Below are 16186 nucleotides of genomic sequence, written 5' to 3'. Positions count from 1 at the left end.
ACTCATCACAAAGAAGTTTCTGAGAATGCGTCTGTCTACTTTTGATGTGAAGATATGTCCTATTCCAACATAGGCCTCCAAGCGCTCCAAATAAACACTTGCAGATTCTACAAAAGGAGTGTTTCTAAACTGTTCTATCAAAAGCAACGTTCGAGTCTGTGAGTTGAATGCACTCATCACAAAGAAGTTTCAGAGAATGCTTCTGTCGAGTTTTTATGTGATGATATTTCGTTTTCCAGCCTTGGCCTCAAAGCGCTCCAAATATCCACTTGCAGATGGTGCTAAAAGAGTGTTTCAAAACTGCTCTATCAAAAGGAGGCTTCAACTGTGTGAGTTGAATGCACTCATCACAAAGGAGTTTCTGAGAATGCTTCCGTCTAGTTTTTAGGTGAAGATATTTCATTTCCAGCAGAGGCCTCAAATCGCTCCAAATATCCACTTGCAGATTCTTCAGAAAGAGTGTTTCAAAACTGCTCTTTCCAAAGGAAGGTTCAAGTGTGTGATTTGAATGCACTCATCACAAAGGAGTTTCTGAGAATGCTTCTGTCTAGGTTTTATGTGAAGATATTTCCTTTTCCAGCAAAGGCCTCACATCGCTCCAAACATCCTCTAGCAAATTCTACAAAAACAGTGTTTTAAAACTGCGCTCTCAAAAGCAACATTGCACTCTGTGAGTTGAATGCGTAAAGCCCATTGAAGTTTCTGAGAATGCTTCCGTCTAGTTTTTACGTGAAGAGATTTCCTTTTCCAGTGTTGGCCTCTTAGCTCTCCGAACATCCACTTGCAGATTCCACTAAAAGAGTGGTTCAAAACTGCTATATCAAAAGGAAGCTTCAACTCTGTGACTTGAATGCGCACATCACTAAGAAGTTTCTGAGAATGCTTCTGTCTAGTTTTGATGGGAAGATATTTCCTTTCCCAGGATAGGCCTCCAAACCTTCCAAATATCGACTTGCAGATTCTACCACAAGAGTGTTTCAAAACTGTTCTATCAAAAGGAAGGTTCAACTCTGTGAGTGGAATGCAGAGAGCACAGGGAAGTCTCTGAGAATTCTTCTGTCTAGATTCCAAGTGAAGATATTTGCTTTTACAGTGTAGCACTCAAAGCACTCCAAATATCCACTCGCAGGTACTACAGACAGAGTGTTTCAAAACTGCTCTATCTAAAGGAAGGTTCAACTCGGTGAGTTGAATGCGCACATCAGAAAAACTTTCTGGGAATACTTCTGTCTAGGTTTTATGTGAAGAGATTTCCTTTTCCAGCATAGGCCTCAAAGCGCTCCAAATAGCCACTTGCAGATTCCACAGAAAGAGTGTTTCAAATCTGTTCTATCAAACGGAAGGTTCAACTCTGTGAGTAGAATGCAGTCATCACAAAGAAGTTTCTGAGAATGGATGTATCTTGTTTTCATCTGAATGTATTTCCTTATCCACTAGATGCCGCCATCGCACCAAATAAGCACTTTCACTTTCCACCGAAAGGGTGTTGCAAAACGGCTCTATGTAAAGGAATGTTCAACTCTGTGAGTTCAATCCCCACATGACAAAGAAGTTTCTGAGAATGCTTCTGTCTAGTTTGTAGACGAAGATATTTCCTTTTCCAGCATAAGCCTCAAAGAGCTCCAAATAGCCACTTGCGGATTCTACAAAAACAGTGTTTCAAAACTGGTCTATCGAAAGGAAGGTTCCACTCTGTGAGTTGAAGGCACTCATCACAAGGAAGTTTCTGAGAACGCTTCCATCTAGTTTTTATGCAATGATAATTCCTTTGGCGGCAGAGGCCTCAAAGCGCTCCAAATATCCACTTGCAGATACTACAAAAAGAGTGTTTCAAAACTGCTCTATCAAAGGGAATGTTCAACTCTGTGAGTTGAATGCACAAAGCACAGGGAACTTTCTGAGAATGCTTTTGTCTCGTTTCTACGTGAAGGTATTTCCTTTTCCAGCATAGGCCTCAAATCACTCCATCCATCCACTTGAAGATTCTACGAAAAGAGTGTTTCAAAACTTCTGTATCAAAAGAAAGGTTCAACTCTGTGAGTTCAATGCGCACGTCACAAAGAAGTTTCTGAGTTTGCGTCTGTCTAGTTTTTAGGTGAAGGTATTAACTTTTCCAGCATAGCCCTCAAAGCGCTCCAAATATCCACTTGCAGATTCTACAAAAAGAGTGTTTCGAAACTGCTCTTTCAAAAGGAAGCTTCAAGTCTGTGAGTTGAATGCACTCATCACAAAGACGTTTCGGAGAATTCATCTGTCTAGCTTTCATGTGAAGATATTTCCGTTTCCTGCATAGGCCTCAAATCGCGCCAAATATTCACTTGCAGATTCTACAAAAAGGGTGTTTCAAAACTTCTCTATCAATAGGTAGGTTCAACTCTGTGAGTTCAATGCACTCATCACAAAGAAGTTTCTGAGAATGCGTCTGTCTACTCTTGATGTGAAGATATGTCCTTTTCCAACATAGGCCTCCAAGCGCTCCAAATAAACACTTGCAGATTCTACAAAAGGAGTGTTTCTAAACTGTTCTATCAAAAGCAACGTTCGAGTCTGTGAGTTGAATGCACTCATCACAAAGAAGTTTCAGAGAATGCTTCTGTCGAGTTTTTATGTGATGACATTTCGTTTTCCAGCCTTGGCCTCAAAGCGCTCCAAATATCCACCTGCAGATGCTGCTAAAAGAGTGTTTCAAAACTGCTCTATCAAAAGGAAGCTTCAACTCTGTGAGTTGAATGCACTCATCACAAAGGAGTTTCTGAGAATGCTTCCGTCTAGTTTTTAGGTGAAGATATTTCATTTCCAGCATAGGCCTCAAATCGCTCCAAATATCCACTTGCAGATTCTTCACAAAGAGTGTTTCAAAACTGCTCTTTCCAAAGGAAGGTTCAAGTGTGTGAATTGAATGCACTCATCACAAAGGAGTTTCTGAGAATGCTTCTGTCTAGGTTTTATGTGAAGATATTTCCTTTTCCAGCAAAGGCCTCACATCGCTCCAAACATCCTCTAGCAAATTCTACAAAAACAGTGTTTTAAAACTGCGCTCTCAAAAGCAACATTGCACTCTGTGAGTTGAATGCGTAAAGCCCATTGAAGTTTCTGAGAATGCTTCCGTCTAGTTTTTACGTGAAGAGATTTCCTTTTCCAGTGTTGGCCTCTTAGCTCTCCGAACATCCACTTGCAGATTCCACTAAAAGAGTGGTTCAAAACTGCTATATCAAAAGGAAGCTTCAACTCTGTGACTTGAATGCGCACATCACTAAGAAGTTTCTGAGAATGCTTCTGTCTAGTTTTGATGGGAAGATATTTCCTTTCCCAGGATAGGCCTCCAAACCTTCCAAATATCGACTTGCAGATTCTACCACAAGAGTGTTTCAAAACTCTTCTATCAAAAGGAAGGTTCAACTCTGTGAGTGGAATGCAGAGAGCACAGGGAAGTCTCTGAGAATTCTTCTGTCTAGATTCCAAGTGAAGATATTTGCTTTTACAGTGTAGCACTCAAAGCACTCCAAATATCCACTCGCAGGTACTACAGACAGAGTGTTTCAAAACTGCTCTATCTAAAGGAAGGTTCAACTCGGTGAGTTGAATGCGCACATCAGAAAAACTTTCTGGGAATACTTCTGTCTAGGTTTTATGTGAAGAGATTTCCTTTTCCAGCATAGGCCTCAAAGCGCTCCAAATAGCCACTTGCAGATTCCACAAAAAGAGTGTTTCAAAACTGTTCTATCAAAAGGAAGGTTCAACTCTGTGCGTAGAATGCAGTCATCACAAAGAAGTTTCTGAGAATGGATGTATCTTGTTTTCATCTGAATGTATTTCCTTATCCACTAGATGCCGCCATCGCACCAAATAAGCACTTTCACTTTCCACCGAAAGGGTGTTGCAAAACTGCTCTATGTAAAGGAATGTTCAACTCTGTGAGTTCAATCCCCACATGACAAAGAAGTTTCTGAGAATGCTTCTGTCTAGTTTGTAGACGAAGATATTTCCTTTTCCAGCATAAGCCTCAAAGAGCTCCAAATAGCCACTTGCGGATTCTACAAAAACAGTGTTTCAAAACTGGTCTATCGAAAGGAAGGTTCCACACTGCGAGTTGAATGCACTCATCACAAGGAAGTTTCTGAGAACGCTTCCATCTAGTTTTTATGCAATGATAATTCCTTTGGCGGCAGAGGCCTCCAAGCGCTCCAAATATCCACTTGCAGATTCTACAAAAAGAGTGTTTCAAAACTGCTCTATCAAAGGGAATGTTCACCTCTGTGAGTTGAATGCACAAAGCACAGGGAACTTTCTGAGAATGCTTTTGTCTCGTTTCTAAGTGAAGGTATTTCCTTTTCCAGCATAGGCCTCAAATCACTCCATCCATCCACTTGAAGATTCTACGAAAAGAGTGTTTCAAAACTTCTGTATCAAAAGAAAGGTTCAACTCTGTGAGTTCAATGCACACGTCACAAAGAAGTTTCTGAGTTTGCGTCTGTCTAGTTTTTAGGTGAAGGTATTAACTTTTCCAGCATAGCCCTCAAAGCGCTCCAAATATCCACTTGCAGATTCTACAAAAAGAGTGTTTCGAAACTGCTCTTTCAAAAGGAAGCTTCAAGTCTGTGAGTTGAATGCACTCATCACAAAGATGTTTCGGAGAATTCATCGGTCTAGCTTTCATGTGAAGATATTTCCGTTTCGTGCATAGGCCTCAAATCGCGCCAAATATTCACTTGCAGATTCTACAAAAAGGGTGTTTCAAAACTTCTCTATCAATAGGTAGGTTCAACTCTGTGAGTTCAATGCACTCATCACAAAGAAGTTTCTGAGAATGCGTCTGTCTACTTTTGATGTGAAGATATGTCCTTTTCCAACATAGGCCTCCAAGCGCTCCAAATAAACACTTGCAGATTCTACAAAAGGAGTGTTTCTAAACTGTTCTATCAAAAGCAACGTTCGAGTCTGTGAGTTGAATGCACTCATCACAAAGAAGTTTCAGAGAATGCTTCTGTCGAGTTTTTATGTGATGATATTTCGTTTTCCAGCCTTGGCCTCAAAGCGCTCCAAATATCCACTTGCAGATGGTGCTAAAAGAGTGTTTCAAAACTGCTCTATCAAAAGGAAGCTTCAACTCTGTGAGTTGAATGCACTCATCACAAAGGAGTTTCTGAGAATGCTTCCGTCTAGTTTTTAGGTGAAGATATTTCATTTCCAGCAGAGGCCTCAAATCGCTCCAAATATCCACTTGCAGATTCTTCAGAAAGAGTGTTTCAAAACTGCTCTTTCCAAAGGAAGGTTCAAGTGTGTGATTTGAATGCACTCATCACAAAGGAGTTTCTGAGAATGCTTCTGTCTAGGTTTTATGTGAAGATATTTCCTTTTCCAGCAAAGGCCTCACATCGCTCCAAACATCCTCTAGCAAATTCTACAAAAACAGTGTTTTAAAACTGCGCTCTCAAAAGCAACATTGCACTCTGTGAGTTGAATGCGTAAAGCCCATTGAAGTTTCTGAGAATGCTTCCGTCTAGTTTTTACGTGAAGAGATTTCCTTTTCCAGTGTTGGCCTCTTAGCTCTCCGAACATCCACTTGCAGATTCCACTAAAAGAGTGGTTCAAAACTGCTATATCAAAAGGAAGCTTCAACTCTGTGACTTGAATGCGCACATCACTAAGAAGTTTCTGAGAATGCTTCTGTCTAGTTTTGATGGGAAGATATTTCCTTTCCCAGGATAGGCCTCCAAACCTTCCAAATATCGACTTGCAGATTCTACCACAAGAGTGTTTCAAAACTCTTCTATCAAAAGGAAGGTTCAACTCTGTGAGTGGAATGCAGAGAGCACAGGGAAGTCTCTGAGAATTCTTCTGTCTAGATTCCAAGTGAAGATATTTGCTTTTACAGTGTAGCACTCAAAGCACTCCAAATATCCACTCGCAGGTACTACAGACAGAGGGTTTCAAAACTGCTCTATCTAAAGGAAGGTTCAACTCGGTGAGTTGAATGCGCACATCAGAAAAACTTTCTGGGAATACTTCTGTCTAGGTTTTATGTGAAGAGATTTCCTTTTCCAGCATAGGCCTCAAAGCGCTCCAAATAGCCACTTGCAGATTCCACAAAAAGAGTGTTTCAAAACTGCTCTATCAAAAGGAAGGTTCAACTCTGTGAGTAGAATGCAGTCATCACAAAGAAGTTTCTGAGAATGGATGTATCTTGTTTTCATCTGAATGTATTTCCTTATCCACTAGATGCCGCCATCGCACCAAATAAGCACTTTCACTTTCCACCGAAAGGGTGTTGCAAAACTGCTCTATGTAAAGGAATGTTCAACTGTGTGAGTTCAATCCCCACATGACAAAGAAGTTTCTGAGAATGCTTCTGTCTAGTTTGTAGACGAAGATATTTCCTTTTCCAGCATAAGCCTCAAAGAGCTCCAAATAGCCACTTGCGGATTCTACAAAAACAGTGTTTCAAAACTGGTCTATCGAAAGGAAGGTTCCACTCTGCGAGTTGAAGGCACTCATCACAAGGAAGTTTCTGAGAACGCTTCCATCTAGTTTTTATGCAATGATAATTCCTTTGGCGGCAGAGGCCTCAAAGCGCTCCAAATATCCACTTGCAGATTCTACAAGAAGAGTGTTTCAAAACTGCTCTATCAAAGGGAATGTTCAACTCTGTGAGTTGAATGCACAAAGCACAGGGAACTTTCTGGGAATGCTTTTGTCTCGTTTCTACGTGAAGGTATTTCCTTTTCCAGCATAGGCCTCAAATCACTCCATCCATCCACTTGAAGATTCTACGAAAAGAGTGTTTCAAAACTTCTGTATCAAAAGAAAGGTTCAACTCTGTGAGTTCAATGCGCACGTCACAAAGAAGTTTCTGAGTTTGCGTCTGTCTAGTTTTTAGGTGAAGGTATTAACTTTTCCAGCATAGCCCTCAAAGCGCTCCAAATACCCACTTGCAGATTGTACAAAAAGAGTGTTTCGAAACTGCTCTTTCAAAAGGAAGCTTCAAGTCTGTGAGTTGAATGCACTCATCACAAAGACGTTTCGGAGAATTCATCTGTCTAGCTTTCATGTGAAGATATTTCCGTTTCCTGCATAGGCCTCAAATCGCGCCAAATATTCACTTGCAGATTCTACAAAAAGGGTGTTTCAAAACTTCTCTATCAATAGGTAGGTTCAACTCTGTGAGTTCAATGCACTCATCACAAAGAAGTTTCTGAGAATGCGTCTGTCTACTCTTGATGTGAAGATATGTCCTTTTCCAACATAGGCCTCCAAGCGCTCCAAATAAACACTTGCAGATTCTACAAAAGGAGTGTTTCTAAACTGTTCTATCAAAAGCAACGTTCGAGTCTGTGAGTTGAATGCACTCATCACAAAGAAGTTTCAGAGAATGCTTCTGTCGAGTTTTTATGTGATGATATTTCGTTTTCCAGCCTTGGCCTCAAAGCGCTCCAAATATCCACCTGCAGATGCTGCTAAAAGAGTGTTTCAAAACTGCTCTATCAAAAGGAAGCTTCAACTCTGTGAGTTGAATGCACTCATCACAAAGGAGTTTCTGAGAATGCTTCCGTCTAGTTTTTAGGTGAAGATATTTCATTTCCAGCAGAGGCCTCAAATCCCTCCAAATATCCACTTGCAGATTCTTCAGAAAGAGTGTTTCAAAACTGCTCTTTCCAAAGGAAGGTTCAAGTGTGTGATTTGAATGCACTCATCACAAAGGAGTTTCTGAGAATGCTTCTGTCTAGGTTTTATGTGAAGATATTTCCTTTTCCAGCAAAGGCCTCACATCGCTCCAAACATCCTCTAGCAAATTCTACAAAAACAGTGTTTTAAAACTGCGCTCTCAAAAGCAACATTGCACTCTGTGAGTTGAATGCGTAAAGCCCACTGAAGTTTCTGAGAATGCTTCCGTCTAGTTTTTACGTGAAGAGATTTCCTTTTCCAGTGTTGGCCTCTTAGCTCTCCGAACATCCACTTGCAGATTCCACTAAAAGAGTGGTTCCAAACTGCTATATCAAAAGGAAGCTTCAACTCTGTGACTTGAATGCGCACATCACTAAGAAGCTTCTGAGAATGCTTCTGTCTAGTTTTGATGGGAAGATATTTCCTTTCCCAGGATAGGCCTCCAAACCTTCCAAATATCGACTTGCAGATTCTACCACAAGAGTGTTTCAAAACTGTTCTATCAAAAGGAAGGTTCAACTCTGTGAGCGGAATGCAGAGAGCACAGGGAAGTCTCTGAGAATTCTTCTGTCTAGATTCCAAGTGAAGATATTTGCTTTTACAGTGTAGCACTCAAAGCACTCCAAATATCCACTCGCAGGTACTACAGACAGAGTGTTTCAAAACTGCTCTATCTAAAGGAAGGTTCAACTCGGTGAGTTGAATGCGCACATCAGAAAAACTTTCTGGGAATACTTCTGTCTAGGTTTTATGTGAAGAGATTTCCTTTTCCAGCATAGGCCTCAAAGCGCTCCAAATAGCCACTTGCAGATTCCACAAAAAGAGTGTTTCAAAACTGCTCTATCAAAAGGAAGGTTCAACTCTGTGAGTAGAATGCAGTCATCACAAAGAAGTTTCTGAGAATGGATGTATCTTGTTTTCATCTGAATGTATTTCCTTATCCACTAGATGCCGCCATCGCACCAAATAAGCACTTTCACTTTCCACCGAAAGGGTGTTGCAAAACGGCTCTATGTAAAGGAATGTTCAACTCTGTGAGTTCAATCCCCACATGACAAAGAAGTTTCTGAGAATGCTTCTGTCTAGTTTGTAGACGAAGATATTTCCTTTTCCAGCATAAGCCTCAAAGAGCTCCAAATAGCCACTTGCGGATTCTACAAAAACAGTGTTTCAAAACTGGTCTATCGAAAGGAAGGTTCCACTCTGCGAGTTGAAGGCACTCATCACAAGGAAGTTTCTGAGAACGCTTCCATCTAGTTTTTATGCAATGATAATTCCTTTGGCGGCAGAGGCCTCAAAGCGCTCCAAATATCCACTTGCAGATTCTACAAGAAGAGTGTTTCAAAACTGCTCTATCAAAGGGAATGTTCAACTCTGTGAGTTGAATGCACAAAGCACAGGGAACTTTCTGAGAATGCTTTTGTCTCGTTTCTACGTGAAGGTATTTCCTTTTCCAGCATAGGCCTCAAATCACTCCATCCATCCACTTGAAGATTCTACGAAAAGAGTGTTTCAAAACTTCTGTATCAAAAGAAAGGTTCAACTCTGTGAGTTCAATGCGCACGTCACAAAGAAGTTTCTGAGTTTGCGTCTGTCTAGTTTTTAGGTGAAGGTATTAACTTTTCCAGCATAGCCCTCAAAGCGCTCCAAATATCCACTTGCAGATTCTACAAAAAGAGTGTTTCGAAACTGCTCTTTCAAAAGGAAGCTTCAAGTCTGTGAGTTGAATGCACTCATCACAAAGACGTTTCGGAGAATTCATCTGTCTAGCTTTCATGTGAAGATATTTCCGTTTCCTGCATAGGCCTCAAATCGCGCCAAATATTCACTTGCAGATTCTACAAAAAGGGTGTTTCAAAACTTCTCTATCAATAGGTAGGTTCAACTCTGTGAGTTCAATGCACTCATCACAAAGAAGTTTCTGAGAATGCGTCTGTCTACTCTTGATGTGAAGATATGTCCTTTTCCAACATAGGCCTCCAAGCGCTCCAAATAAACACTTGCAGATTCTACAAAAGGAGTGTTTCTAAACTGTTCTATCAAAAGCAACGTTCGAGTCTGTGAGTTGAATGCACTCATCACAAAGAAGTTTCAGAGAATGCTTCTGTCGAGTTTTTATGTGATGATATTTCGTTTTCCAGCCTTGGCCTCAAAGCGCTCCAAATATCCACCTGCAGATGCTGCTAAAAGAGTGTTTCAAAACTGCTGTATCAAAAGGAAGCTTCAACTCTGTGAGTTGAATGCACTCATCACAAAGGAGTTTCTGAGAATGCTTCCGTCTAGTTTTTAGGTGAAGATATTTCATTTCCAGCATAGGCCTCAAATCGCTCCAAATATCCACTTGCAGATTCTTCAGAAAGAGTGTTTCAAAACTGCTCTTTCCAAAGGAAGGTTCAAGTGTGTGATTTGAATGCACTCATCACAAAGGAGTTTCTGAGAATGCTTCTGTCTAGGTTTTATGTGAAGATATTTCCTTTTCCAGCAAAGGCCTCACATCGCTCCAAACATCCTCTAGCAAATTCTACAAAAACAGTGTTTTAAAACTGCGCTCTCAAAAGCAACATTGCACTCTGTGAGTTGAATGCATAAAGCCCATTGAAGTTTCTGAGAATGCTTCCGTCTAGTTTTTACGTGAAGAGATTTCCTTTTCCAGTGTTGGCCTCTTAGCTCTCCGAACATCCACTTGCAGATTCCACTAAAAGAGTGGTTCAAAACTGCTATATCAAAAGGAAGCTTCAACTCTGTGACTTGAATGCGCACATCACTAAGAAGCTTCTGAGAATGCTTCTGTCTAGTTTTGATGGGAAGATATTTCCTTTCCCAGGATAGGCCTCCAAACCTTCCAAATATCGACTTGCAGATTCTACCACAAGAGTGTTTCAAAACTGTTCTATCAAAAGGAAGGTTCAACTCTGTGAGTGGAATGCAGAGAGCACAGGGAAGTCTCTGAGAATTCTTCTGTCTAGATTCCAAGTGAAGATATTTGCTTTTACAGTGTAGCACTCAAAGCACTCCAAATATCCACTCGCAGGTACTACAGACAGAGTGTTTCAAAACTGCTCTATCTAAAGGAAGGTTCAACTCGGTGAGTTGAATGCGCACATCAGAAAAACTTTCTGGGAATACTTCTGTCTAGGTTTTATGTGAAGAGATTTCCTTTTCCAGCATAGGCCTCAAAGCGCTCCAAATAGCCACTTGCAGATTCCACAAAAAGAGTGTTTCAAAACTGCTCTATCAAAAGGAAGGTTCAACTCTGTGAGTAGAATGCAGTCATCACAAAGAAGTTTCTGAGAATGGATGTATCTTGTTTTCATCTGAATGTATTTCCTTATCCACTAGATGCCGCCATCGCACCAAATAAGCACTTTCACTTTCCACCGAAAGGGTGTTGCAAAACGGCTCTATGTAAAGGAATGTTCAACTCTGTGAGTTCAATCCCCACATGACAAAGAAGTTTCTGAGAATGCTTCTGTCTAGTTTGTAGACGAAGATATTTCCTTTTCCATCATAAGCCTCAAAGAGCTCCAAATAGCCACTTGCGGATTCTACAAAAACAGTGTTTCAAAACTGGTCTATCGAAAGGAAGGTTCCACTCTGCGAGTTGAAGGCACTCATCACAAGTAAGTTTCTGAGAACGCTTCCATCTAGTTTTTATGCAATGATAATTCCTTTGGCGGCAGAGGCCTCAAAGCGCTCCAAATATCCACTTGCAGATTCTACAAAAAGAGTGTTTCAAAACTGCTCTATCAAAGGGAATGTTCAACTCTGTGAGTTGAATGCACAAAGCACAGGGAACTTTCTGAGAATGCTTTTGTCTCGTTTCTACGTGAAGGTATTTCCTTTTCCAGCATAGGCCTCAAATCACTCCATCCATCCACTTGAAGATTCTACGAAAAGAGTGTTTCAAAACTTCTGTATCAAAAGAAAGGTTCAACTCTGTGAGTTCAATGCACACGTCACAAAGAAGTTTCTGAGTTTGCGTCTGTCTAGTTTTTAGGTGAAGGTATTAACTTTTCCAGCATAGCCCTCAAAGCGCTCCAAATATCCACTTGCAGATTCTACAAAAAGAGTGTTTCGAAACTGCTCTTTCAAAAGGAAGCTTCAAGTCTGTGAGTTGAATGCACTCATCACAAAGACGTTTCGGAGAATTCATCTGTCTAGCTTTCATGTGAAGATATTTCCGTTTCCTGCATAGGCCTCAAATCGCGCCAAATATTCACTTGCAGATTCTACAAAAAGGGTGTTTCAAAACTTCTCTATCAATAGGTAGGTTCAACTCTGTGAGTTCAATGCACTCATCACAAAGAAGTTTCTGAGAATGCGTCTGTCTACTCTTGATGTGAAGATATGTCCTTTTCCAACATAGGCCTCCAAGCGCTCCAAATAAACACTTGCAGATTCTACAAAAGGAGTGTTTCTAAACTGTTCTATCAAAAGCAACGTTCGAGTCTGTGAGTTGAATGCACTCATCACAAAGAAGTTTCAGAGAATGCTTCTGTCGAGTTTTTATGTGATGATATTTCGTTTTCCAGCCTTGGCCTCAAAGCGCTCCAAATATCCACCTGCAGATGCTGCTAAAAGAGTGTTTCAAAACTGCTCTATCAAAAGGAAGCTTCAACTCTGTGAGTTGAATGCACTCATCACAAAGGAGTTTCTGAGAATGCTTCCGTCTAGTTTTTAGGTGAAGATATTTCATTTCCAGCAGAGGCCTCAAATCGCTCCAAATATCCACTTGCAGATTCTTCAGAAAGAGTGTTTCAAAACTGCTCTTTCCAAAGGAAGGTTCAAGTGTGTGATTTGAATGCACTCATCACAAAGGAGTTTCTGAGAATGCTTCTGTCTAGGTTTTATGTGAAGATATTTCCTTTTCCAGCAAAGGCCTCACATCGCTCCAAACATCCTCTAGCAAATTCTACAAAAACAGTGTTTTAAAACTGCGCTCGCAAAAGCAACATTGCACTCTGTGAGTTGAATGCGTAAAGCCCACTGAAGTTTCTGAGAATGCTTCCGTCTAGTTTTTACGTGAAGAGATTTCCTTTTCCAGTGTTGGCCTCTTAGCTCTCCGAACATCCACTTGCAGATTCCACTAAAAGAGTGGTTCAAAACTGCTATATCAAAAGGAAGCTTCAACTCTGTGACTTGAATGCGCACATCACTAAGAAGCTTCTGAGAATGCTTCTGTCTAGTTTTGATGGGAAGATATTTCCTTTCCCAGGATAGGCCTCCAAACCTTCTAAATATCGACTTGCAGATTCTACCACAAGAGTGTTTCAAAACTGTTCTATCAAAAGGAAGGTTCAACTCTGTGAGTGGAATGCAGAGAGCACAGGGAAGTCTCTGAGAATTCTTCTGTCTAGATTCCAAGTGAAGATATTTGCTTTTACAGTGTAGCACTCAAAGCACTCCAAATATCCACTCGCAGGTACTACAGACAGAGTGTTTCAAAACTGCTCTATCTAAAGGAAGGTTCAACTCGGTGAGTTGAATGCGCACATCAGAAAAACTTTCTGGGAATACTTCTGTCTAGGTTTTATGTGAAGAGATTTCCTTTTCCAGCATAGGCCTCAAAGCGCTCCAAATAGCCACTTGCAGATTCCACAAAAAGAGTGTTTCAAAACTGCTCTATCAAAAGGAAGGTTCAACTCTGTGAGTAGAATGCAGTCATCACAAAGAAGTTTCTGAGAATGGATGTATCTTGTTTTCATCTGAATGTATTTCCTTATCCACTAGATGCCGCCATCGCACCAAATAAGCACTTTCACTTTCCACCGAAAGGGTGTTGCAAAACGGCTCTATGTAAAGGAATGTTCAACTCTGTGAGTTCAATCCCCACATGACAAAGAAGTTTCTGAGAATGCTTCTGTCTAGTTTGTAGACGAAGATATTTCCTTTTCCAGCATAAGCCTCAAAGAGCTCCAAATAGCCACTTGCGGATTCTACAAAAACAGTGTTTCAAAACTGGTCTATCGAAAGGAAGGTTCCACTCTGCGAGTTGAAGGCACTCATCACAAGGAAGTTTCTGAGAACGCTTCCATCTAGTTTTTATGCAATGATAATTCCTTTGGCGGCAGAGGCCTCAAAGCGCTCCAAATATCCACTTGCAGATTCTACAAGAAGAGTGTTTCAAAACTGCTCTATCAAAGGGAATGTTCAACTCTGTGAGTTGAATGCACAAAGCACAGGGAACTTTCTGAGAATGCTTTTGTCTCGTTTCTACGTGAAGGTATTTCCTTTTCCAGCATAGGCCTCAAATCACTCCATCCATCCACTTGAAGATTCTACGAAAAGAGTGTTTCAAAACTTCTGTATCAAAAGAAAGGTTCAACTCTGTGAGTTCAATGCACACGTCACAAAGAAGTTTTGAGTTTGCGTCTGTCTAGTTTTTAGGTGAAGGTATTAACTTTTCCAGCATAGCCCTCAAAGCGCTCCAAATATCCACTTGCGGATTCTACAAAAAGAGTGTTTCGAAACTGCTCTTTCAAAAGGAAGCTTCAAGTCTGTGAGTTGAATGCACTCATCACAAAGACGTTTCGGAGAATTCATCTGTCTAGCTTTCATGTGAAGATATTTCCGTTTCCTGCATAGGCCTCAAATCGCGCCAAATATTCACTTGCAGATTCTACAAAAAGGGTGTTTCAAAACTTCTCTATCAACAGGTAGGTTCAACTCTGTGAGTTCAATGCACTCATCACAAAGAAGTTTCTGAGAATGCGTCTGTCTACTCTTGATGTGAAGATATGTCCTTTTCCAACATAGGCCTCCAAGCGCTCCAAATAAACACTTGCAGATTCTACAAAAGGAGTGTTTCTAAACTGTTCTATCAAAAGAAACGTTCGAGTCTGTGAGTTGAATGCACTCATCACAAAGAAGTTTCAGAGAATGCTTCTGTCGAGTTTTTATGTGATGATATTTCGTTTTCCAGCCTTGGCCTCAAAGCGCTCCAAATATCCACCTGCAGATGCTGCTAAAAGAGTGTTTCAAAACTGCTCTATCAAAAGGAAGCTTCAACTCTGTGAGTTGAATGCACTCATCACAAAGGAGTTTCTGAGAATGCTTCCGTCTAGTTTTTAGGTGAAGATATTTCATTTCCAGCATAGGCCTCAAATCGCTCCAAATATCCCCTTGCAGATTCTTCAGAAAGAGTGTTTCAAAACTGCTCTTTCCAAAGGAAGGTTCAAGTGTGTGATTTGAATGCACTCATCACAAAGGAGTTTCTGAGAATGCTTCTGTCTAGGTTTTATGTGAAGATATTTCCTTTTCCAGCAAAGGCCTCACATCGCTCCAAACATCCTCTAGCAAATTCTACAAAAACAGTGTTTTAAAACTGCGCTCTCAAAAGCAACATTGCACTCTGTGAGTTGAATGCGTAAAGCCCATTGAAGTTTCTGAGAATGCTTCCGTCTAGTTTTTACGTGAAGAGATTTCCTTTTCCAGTGTTGGCCTCTTAGCTCTCCGAACATCCACTTGCAGATTCCACTAAAAGAGTGGTTCAAAACTGCTATATCTAAAGGAAGCTTCAACTCTGTGACTTGAATGCGCACATCACTAAGAAGCTTCTGAGAATGCTTCTGTCTAGTTTTGATGGGAAGATATTTCCTTTCCCAGGATAGGCCTCCAAACCTTCCAAATATCGACTTGCAGATTCTACCACAAGAGTGTTTCAAAACTGTTCTATCAAAAGGAAGGTTCAACTCTGTGAGTGGAATGCAGAGAGCACAGGGAAGTCTCTGAGAATTCTTCTGTCTAGATTCCAAGTGAAGATATTTGCTTTTACAGTGTAGCACTCAAAGCACTCCAAATATCCACCCGCAGGTACTACAGACAGAGTGTTTCAAAACTGCTCTATCTAAAGGAAGGTTCAACTCGGTGAGTTGAATGCGCACATCAGAAAAACTTTCTGGGAATACTTCTGTCTAGGTTTTATGTGAAGAGATTTCCTTTTCCAGCATAGGCCTCAAAGCGCTCCAAATAGCCACTTGCAGATTCCACAAAAAGAGTGTTTCAAAACTGCTCTATCAAAAGGAAGGTTCAACTCTGTGAGTAGAATGCAGTCATCACAAAGAAGTTTCTGAGAATGGATGTATCTTGTTTTCATCTGAATGTATTTCCTTATCCACTAGATGCCGCCATCGCACCAAATAAGCACTTTCACTTTCCACCGAAAGGGTGTTGCAAAACGGCTCTATGTAAAGGAATGTTCAACTCTGTGAGTTCAATCCCCACATGACAAAGAAGTTTCTGAGAATGCTTCTGTCTAGTTTGTAGACGAAGATATTTCCTTTTCCAGCATAAGCCTCAAAGAGCTCCAAATAGCCACTTGCGGATTCTACAGAAACAGTGTTTCAAAACTGGTCTATTGAAAGGAAGGTTCCACTCTGCGAGTTGAAGGCACTCATCACAAGGAAGTTTCTGAGAACGCTTCCATCTAGTTTTTATGCAATGATAATTCCTTTGGCGGCAGAGGCCTCGAAGCGCTCCAAATATCCACTTGCAGATTCTACAAGAAGAGTGTTTCAAAACTGCT

The sequence above is a fragment of the Pongo pygmaeus genome, chromosome 4 (genome assembly GCF_028885625.2).
Source record: "Pongo pygmaeus isolate AG05252 chromosome 4, NHGRI_mPonPyg2-v2.0_pri, whole genome shotgun sequence".
NCBI lineage: Eukaryota > Metazoa > Chordata > Mammalia > Primates > Hominidae > Pongo > Pongo pygmaeus.
Note: the sequence above shows the minus strand (reverse complement) of the source record.